General features: G+C 40.7%; 3 pseudogenes across 1 annotated transcript; all 3 read left to right on the forward strand.

Annotated features, from left to right (window-relative positions):
- Nucleotides 1–642: 642 nt before the first annotated feature.
- Nucleotides 643–2301, forward strand: LOC147458922 (peroxidase C2 pseudogene; annotated as a pseudogene). The gene is made up of 3 exons (XR_015187984.1): nucleotides 643–883; nucleotides 1572–1766; nucleotides 2125–2301. The product of XR_015187984.1 is annotated as a peroxidase C2 pseudogene (transcript).
- Nucleotides 2302–3900: 1599 nt separating this feature from the next.
- On the forward strand, nucleotides 3901–4221 carry LOC147458923 (peroxidase 42 pseudogene; annotated as a pseudogene).
- Nucleotides 4222–8475: 4254 nt separating this feature from the next.
- On the forward strand, nucleotides 8476–8796 carry LOC147458924 (peroxidase 42 pseudogene; annotated as a pseudogene).
- Nucleotides 8797–9031: the final 235 nt, after the last annotated feature.

Below are 9031 nucleotides of genomic sequence, written 5' to 3' on the forward strand. Positions count from 1 at the left end.
ATGTAGGGTTGTTGAATAAACAAAACCATCTACACATTTTTGACCTCCAATTTTTTTCTTTTGAAAAGCCATTGGAAGCTTTGCTTCAACTAGTTTAATGGGATTGCACCGACACCCACACCCATGTGTTTCAAGGGTTGAACCATAGTGGGTGCGCTTAGAGCTCCTCATCTTTACCACTAGGCCAACTCCCATTTACAACTAACCTAACCTTCAAATCTTGCCAAAAATATTTTCCTATCGGGTAAAAACAAGGGCACACTTGAAACTCTTCCAGTTTTCAGGTCAAGATTTGTGGAATTTTCATGTGGCTTGCAAGATTTTGCCAGTTTTCGTTTTATCCAAGGCAAACTGAGAACCTAGCCGGGATTTTGTAATTTGTTTACAAGCATTGCATGAAACTGCTGGAATTTGAGAAATTTTAGGGCGAAGACCATCAAAGGTGAGCCGCCATTGTCTGTAGTATAATAATGTAATGCCCCTCAAAATGGATAAAACGGCCCAATAAAAAAAGCATGATACGCGGAGTTGATGATGAGCTCCGCTCCGGGTTGGCCACCAGCGGGGCAGAGGCGGGCGGGGATTGTCTATAAGAGAGCTGAAGATGGTTGCGAGAGAGAGAGAGAGAGAGAGAGAGAGAGAGCGCTGAGGCGAGATGGCTATCTTCAACAGAATGAGTACTTGTGGAGCAGCAGTAGCATTGATAGTCGTAGTTGTAGTGCAGTTGGGCGGCTGCGCACGAGCTGAGCTCTCACCTCATTTCTACGATGAGACTTGCCCAGGCTTGACTTCCATAGCTGAAGACTGGTTTCGATCAACTTTCACCGACTTTACGTGGGCAGCCGCTGTCCTGCGCCTCTTCTTCCACGACTGCATGGTGCAGGTATCAACCCTTGTTTTGTCCAAAGGTCTACCATACATAAGAACAATTCCCAACTGATTTCCACTTATAAATTCTTCAGTAAAATGTGTGTAATTAAATTTGCCAAAAAAAATTCCCCAAAGAGTTGGTCTTAACGGTAAGGCTTTGGCATCTCAACTACGGGTTATGGGTTCAAATCCCCCATTGGGTCACCCTCTAGAGGGACACCTTGTGCTCACTTGGTGTTCACCTTGCCCTTGAACACTCAAGTGCATCCTCCTCCTGGGGTGGGTCACTCGAGGAGGAGGTTCCTAGCTAGTTGCTACGAGTTCTATACGTCGTTCCCAACATATGGTGCATCAATTAGGTGGCCATGATGATGCCTACATGTGGCTCTTGCCCAATGGTACGGGGCCCTTGCCTGACCATGTTTCATGGCTAATAATTGGAAGGGATAAGCACCTCCCCTTGCGGGCCCTTTGGTGTGTCGATTTTTTTTAAATATGTAAAACCCGACCCATCTAGAGAAAAATCCATGTTGCAAACCTCACGTATGTTATGTGCATTTTTGGATGGCATGCATGAAGGGCATTAAAAGAAGATATAACTTGGTCTTGAACCTGAACATGAACCCAAAAATTTGAGCTCTGCTATAGATTTTGAGCTATAGGTTATGCACATACTTCTAACCCCTTCTGTTTTATTTTAGGGCTGTGATGCCTCAATACTCCTTGTAGAGAATGCCGATAAAAGCACGCCTGTTGAAAAAGTGGCTAATGCCAACAGGGGGCTAGCTGGATTTCACATTATCCGCGATCTTAAATTCGTTGTGGAGGACAAATGTCCTCAAGTTGTCTCATGTGCTGATCTTCTTGCCTTGAGTGCACAAAAAGCTGTTGAAATGGTAACGCCCTCAACCTATCGTCAATATACTTTTAAGGCTATCGAAAATTTTCAACTTTGTGCACAAAAGCTTAGTACTTCTATTTCTGTCACATTTCTTAGCCACAATTTTACTTGTTGCCAAAAGGGCTTTTGTAAAAGATTTCCAAGATATGTAGTTATATCATAAAATTATGCCATTATTACATCTTTACCAAAGTTGCCAATAATTTATACTAATGTTATAGAGAGAGAGAGAGAGAGAGAGAGAGAGAGAGAGGAGGCATGATTCCGGATTTAATATTGTGCAATAATTTCTTTTCATTTTAACATTAATTTTGGAAGGATGTACTAATTATCATGATAATTTTGTTTTACAGACTGGGGGCCCTTTTTGGGCTGTAGATTTTGGAAGACGTGATGCACTTCGATCCTTACAATCGTCAGTAAACGGTCATATACCATCACCAAACTCAGATGTTAGTCGACTAATGGAGATTTTTATCCCTCTCGGTCTTACCAAGGAAGATCTTGTAGTATTATCTGGTGAGTACTAAATTATTAAAATTTGATTTGAGTACTAAATTATTAAAGCTAATCAAATTAATAACATCTTCAAACTAGTGAGTACTAAACTATTATAGTTAATCTAACTAATAACATCTTCAATCTTCTGTCTTTTGCAATTTTAACTTCAGTCTCTTATGGTAATAGGCATCGAAAATTAATTTTTTAGTAAATCAAAATTAATAATTATCTATGACATCACTGGAACATTTTTAGCTTCTTCACCAGCCGTTTCTTTCGGTATTATGATCTAACCTACCTTTAATTATGTAAGCCTAAACATATTATTTGCCTAAAATAAGGCAAAAAACATATTTATGTAATTAATTATGTAAGGACCTTAGCATAAGCAAGGGGAGAAAATAAAGAGAGAAAACAAGCTATATATGCTCTCAAAAGACCAATTCATTTTTGGGATCCTTAGTAAAGCGTTGGATTTTTGGTGCAATTGTGGACCATTGGATAAAGCTTGCGGATTAGTGCCGCATGGCAAAATACTTTCTTTTTAAATTTTTTTCTAAGTCTTTGTGAGAGGTGTTGACATTTGTGTAGCTCTCTCTTCAAAGAGCGCCATTGAATATGGGGTCACACATAATCTTTCTCGTTCTCTTCCACCTCGCCCCCCCCCCCCCCCCCCCCCCCCCCCCCCCCCCCCCCCCCCCCCCCCCCCCCCCCCCCCCCCCCCCTCCCCCCCTCAATTTGTTACAATGCGTCTAATTAGTGGTTTTTCAAACATTACTTTTTCTATTTTTGAAATATATTGTAGTCTAAATAGTTTAATGTTACGCTTTTTTCAAGAAGCATAATATTTTATTGTGATAACAAATGCTTTAAAAAACTAGCTTCACTGGGACGTTTAAAAAAAAAAAACATTAATCGAAAGATTCCATGAAATCTTCCACATGCATCACTTTCCATTCTGATTGCAATCGCCATGGCTTCCCCTCCTCACCTTGCGGCTTCTACATCCACTCACTACCGATCACCCCTCCACCCCTCGCCCGCAACAGTAGCACGTGTTGCTTATGTTGTATGTCCTCCCTACCCACAATAGCAGAACAGTGCGGAGAGAGAGCGAGAGAGAGAGAGAGAGAGAGAGAGAGAGAGAGAGAGAGAGAGAGAGAGAGAGAGAGAGAGAGAGAGAGAGAGAGAGAGAGAGAGAGAGAGAGAGAGAGCTACACGAAGCAGATCTTCCATCGCCCGGAGAGAGAGAAAGAGAGAGAGAGAGAGATCCCACATTCCCAAATTAAAAAGGGAGGAGCATGGCCTCCACGTACCCTCCTTCCCCTTCTCGCTCCTCTATATCTCCCCGAGCATCTCTTGTGATTCTCTGTTATATTAGAATAAACTCCAGCTGGTACCCCCTACTTGTTGTCTCTCACAAAAATAACCTTTTGTTATTAAATTCTTCTCATAACCTTATGTAGGCCATAGTGAACTTTCACCTTGTTTTTTTTCGTAATATCGTGCAAGCTTTGCCCTTGAAAAGAAGTCCATTGCTAGACATGTGAAGAAGTCCATTGTCTAGGTGTGACCGCTTTGCACATAGAATACATGATTTCAACAGAGACTATGATGTGGATCCAAGCATGGATCAAGCTTTTGCCAAGATGCTCCAAGAGCAATGCCCCGTTGAAGATCACAATGATGTTGTTCCCTTGGACATGCTTACAAACTCCACCTTTGATAACTCTTATTACAAGCTTTTGCTAAAGAGACAAGGCCTCTTGTTCTCCGATGGAGCTCTGATCGAAGATTCATTTACAGAAGGGCTAGTTGCTACCTTTGCTAGCTCCCAAGAGATCTTTTTTGGAAAATTTATTTCTTCTATGATCAAGTTGGGTAATGTTGGTGTCTTGCAAGGGGCTGCGGGAGAAGTTCGCAATCGTTGTGGCATTGTCAATTCTTGATCAACAAAATAATTTCACTATGATCAAGCCATTTTGAACAATGCATACCCCTCCTACATACATTTACTACCTGCTAAAGACTTCCTCATTTATTTTTGGTTTTGCTCATGTCCACTAAATACATGTAATGATTCCCTCACTTTATTGCATGCCCATCGGCCACCTCACACTTGCTTAGCATCCCCTTAGCACTCTTTTCTTGCATCTTGTTATACCTTTCATACAAGAAGATTCCATTGAGAAAGTTCCCTTCTCAAATGCATAAGCTAATAATTGTCCTTCTAAGATCATATATTATAGTTCCTTAATGAGATTTTGTGATGAGATTCTTCATTGAACAACAAGTATTGTTGTGCAAATTGTTCAAAATCTTTTTTCATCGTTGGTAACTTTGTCGACTCTCATCAAATTTTTTTGCAAGGTACTGGCATGATATGTTGTTGCGCGCATTTTGAGAAACTGTTTTTTTAAATTTGTACATACAGACATGACGCCCGGTATCAAAATGGTGTATGGGGTCTATTTTGTGAGCTTTTTAGCTTGCTTTAGCAAGCACATGTACATGCACTGTAAGTCGCTAGTCTAGTGACAACTGTCGGGCTACTCTAGTGATTTTTTTGAAGTGAGACTTGTATATAACTTAAACTCATGTAAAAACTTAAAAAAGCAGGTCTCAGCTCGTTCTGGCTTCTTGATGCTTTTGGATGCAGTTTTCTGCCCTCGACTAGCTCTCTCTACACCTAGTCTTCCTATTACAACATTTTGTTTGCCTTGATTTTGCACACAATTGTGTGTGGTTCGATTTGTAGAGTTTGTGTAGATTTTTTTAAGTTTGAAATCATGTCTTTTGGAGTTGTGGTTTGTTCTCTACAACCTACAATGCATGGCAGGTTTGGGGCAAAACTATGTAGGCTGAGCTGTGGAAACCCATACGTCTTTTGGGTGATGTATGCTTTGAAGGGGGACTTTTAAAGTGGTTTTTGATGAAGAGGAAAGCTTTTTTTTCAAGAGCATTGCATTGGTAGGAGACGTCTGTAATTCCGTGCCTAAATAGGTTTCTTCCTTCTTTGTGACATAGTCTCTTGGGAGGGCGACGGCAATTAAATTCCCAAGGGGACTACTCTTGTTTGATTTGTGGTGTTTCAAAGGGGTTTCCCAAAGCTTTTGGTGTTCTTGTAGTGCTATTTCAACTCTCTTGTGTGACATCGCTGTAGAAGTGTTCCAGTTTGCTTGTTTCCCAACAGTGGTGCCTGCCACCGAGGATCTTCTTCAAGTGACCTTCAATTGACAGCTTTGATGGCTATGGTGACATAATTTCCAAGGTTCTATGGTCAAGTAGGTGAGGATGCTGATACATTCATTTAGAAGATGGAGTTTTCTTGTTTGATTGCAAATAAGGAAGATTCAATGATTATGCTCAAGATTTTGTTCTTTTGCTTGAAAGACAATGCAAGGACATGGTATGGTGAGTATGAGTCTTGGTGAAAATCAATTCAACCTTCACAAGTGATGACTTATCATGAGGTCCAGAAGGTTTTCCTTGAGAGGGTTAGTAAGGTAGAGGACCCAATGGATGTATGGCACTGCATTGAAGGACTTGTGCAATGTGATGGGCAAAGTGTAGATGCCTTTGTCAAGGAGTTCAATGCTTTGTGGCGAAGATGGTGTGTTGCTTTGCGAAGTGATGCTCCTCCTCTTATGCTTAAGAAGTGTATGTTTATGCAAAGTTTGAGGACTGATTTGAAGTTAAAAGTTGAGCTTAAAAGTCCACTTACATTTGATGATGCAGTACGGATTGCAAAGCATATGGAATGGAAGTTAGAGAGAATGCAAGAGCTTGGATTGCAGGATGATGTGGAGCCAAAGGTTTCTCTATGCATTCATGTAGGTAAAAAGAGTGCCTCTAGTGCAGTATTATGTCATGATGGTTCTCTTGAGAAAAAAAATCAAGCATGTACTAAGGAGAAAGAGGCTAAGAAGAATGCTCTCACTATGCCATCCTTGTTGTTTATGCCACTTAATGGTGCTCTACATGCCAAAGGTGATGTTTCTACCAATGTGAAAGCTAATAAGAAGGGAAAGGATGCAATTAGTGAAGCATTAAAGAATGATCATGATGAGAATCAAGTTGTATGTAACATTTAATGGCCTAAAAACTTGTGTGTAGCGGAAATTAGCATGAACATAGTGGGCATTTCATAAGAATAGATTCCTAATGAGAATTACAAGAGTGCTTGGATGGAGAGAGCAACAAAAAGCATAACACCTAGTTAGATAGCATGAACAATACTTTCAAAAGAGAGAGAAATTAAGTTATTGACAACAGTTGAGGACCGGATTTGCATGGAGTCGGTCCCCCCTCCAAAAGGCTTTGTATTATGGTTTCTCCCATCAAGAGAGACATTGTACAATACAATTCTTTGTGTTCCTTCAAGACTAGCTAGTGCAATGAAGATGAAAGCTTCATGCATTAAGCAAAACACTTAGCAAACACAACATCAATTATCCCCGGTCTAAGACCCAAGACCTCACACACCTTCAAAGATGGTGAGAGCTAGCAGGGTATGAGAGTAGATTGAGAGGAAGAAGGAGTATTCTTACGAGAAAGATGTACATCTCCTCACATAATCACTCATATTAGCATAACTGAGCTTAGTAATCAGCATGGTAGAGGATATGAGCATGCATTGAAGCTTGGTTCTTGGTTGGATTTGCATCACAAAGCCAAGAGTTGTTGGTGTAGGCCTCCCTTCTCACAAGCTTGGAGTAGGTGATAAGCTTTCCATTAAAGCTTGAGAAGGAGAGAGAGTCTTCTTTACTTCACACATGAGATTGTGTGAGTGTGTGTGTGATAATGCCTTGCAAAAATCAGCCCCCTCTCTCTCTCTCTCTCTCTCGGGCAACCCCTCTTGCTATTTGCTCTTGCTATCCTCTCATTGGACCTCCCCAGGGCTAGCCAATGACAATTAAGAAACATAAGTGATAGCCTTCTGACATGTGTCCCCCTTTCCCCTTTTGTGAGAGCTTTAGGTAATTCAATAATTCAACTAAACTCTCATTGGACCTCTTTGGCTCTTGGCCAATAGGAATCAGGCAAGCCATTGGGCTGCTGAATGCTCATTGGACCCCTTGGGAGACTGCCCAATAGTCTTCTAGAGGACTTAATTCTCATTGGTTCTTTTATTAAGTGTTTTTAAATTAATTAAACTAGATTTACTCGCGCCTTATTCTCATTGGTCCACCTCCAAGGCCATCCAATAGGAATTGGGTACACCTCGTGGGCATCTGGACTAGGGAGCTGACATGTGTCCCTCATTCCCTTTGTGTAAAGGGAGATTGTGTGTGTGTGTGTGTGACTTTCTCTCTCATCCCCTACAAGCTAGGCTCGCCCCCTCCTAAGTAGGGATTTGTAAAGACTTTTTTGACACACACAAAGCATCCAATTTCCCCATGGTTGACCTTTGGACCCAACCTTTGAATTTTGGAACCTTAGCATTTCGGAAGTCTTAATGGGCTAAACCTTAGAGTCTTTTTAGCCCATTGTTGCTCATGGATCTTTTGCAGATGTCCCCCTCTTTGGATCCCTATTTTCCCTCCTTTGGATCCCTACTGTGGCCGGTCTACTAGCTTAACCAATATTCTAGCTTTTTCTCCCCTGGCACTTCCCCATATTAAATGATGAGTTTAACATGAGAAAATCATTTAGGAGAATTAGATATTGATTATTATGACATTACCTCTCTCTTGAAATCATAGTCGTCCTCGACTATGGTGTAGAGAAGATAAATCATATTCATGAGTCCTTTTCTTAGCGGGTAGAGGATCCTTATGTTACCCTACAACATCATTCCACAATGGATGACTAGTCGATTTGGTGCTTGAGAGCCTGAGGTTGCCACAAGCATGTCTGCACATTAGTCCTATCAACCTTCCATAGTAGAGTGACAAGCTCTACTTGGTGTTTGGGAAACGTCGTCTTCACAAACTTGATCTAAGCATGCATACTACTTCATTTTTGTGCTCAATAAAGAAAAAGAGAGTCTTATAAGACAAAAACTTTGTTTATTTTTAACATTTTGTACATTTGCTTACTCTTGGGAAGCATTGTAAGCATTGACAAGGTTTAGGTTATCCTTTAATTGTATGCCTTGCATCCATCTAGCATCTTCAAAATGATAATTTTTAAACTTAATAAGATACCGCTTTGCACATAGAATACATGATTTCAACAGAGACTATGATGTGGATCCAAGCATGGATCAAGCTTTTGCCAAGATGCTCCAAGAGCAATGCCCCGTTGAAGATCACAATGATGTTGTTCCCTTGGACATGCTTACAAACTCCACCTTTGATAACTCTTATTACAAGCTTTTGCTAAAGAGACAAGGCCTCCTGTTCTCCGATGGAGCTCTGATCGAAGATTCATTTACAGAAGGGCTAGTTGCTACCTTTGCTAGCTCCCAAGAGATCTTTTTTGGAAAATTTATTTCTTCTATGATCAAGTTGGGTAATGTTGGTGTCTTGCAAGGGGCTGCGGGAGAAGTTCGCAATCGTTGTGGCATTGTCAATTCTTGATCAACAAAATAATTTCACTATGATCAAGCCATTTTGAACAATGCATACCCCTCCTACATACATTTACTACCTGCTAAAGACTTCCTCATTTATTTTTGGTTTTGCTCATGTCCACTGTAACAATTAATGGCCTAAAATCTTATTTGTAGCGGAAATTAGCATGAACATAGTGGGCATTTCATTAGAATAGATTCCTAATGAGAATTACAAGAGTGCTTGGGTGGAGAGAGCAACA

Source organism: Adiantum capillus-veneris, chromosome 4, assembly GCF_014529385.1.
Source record: "Adiantum capillus-veneris isolate H3 chromosome 4, ASM1452938v2, whole genome shotgun sequence".
Lineage (NCBI taxonomy): Eukaryota > Viridiplantae > Streptophyta > Polypodiopsida > Polypodiales > Pteridaceae > Adiantum > Adiantum capillus-veneris.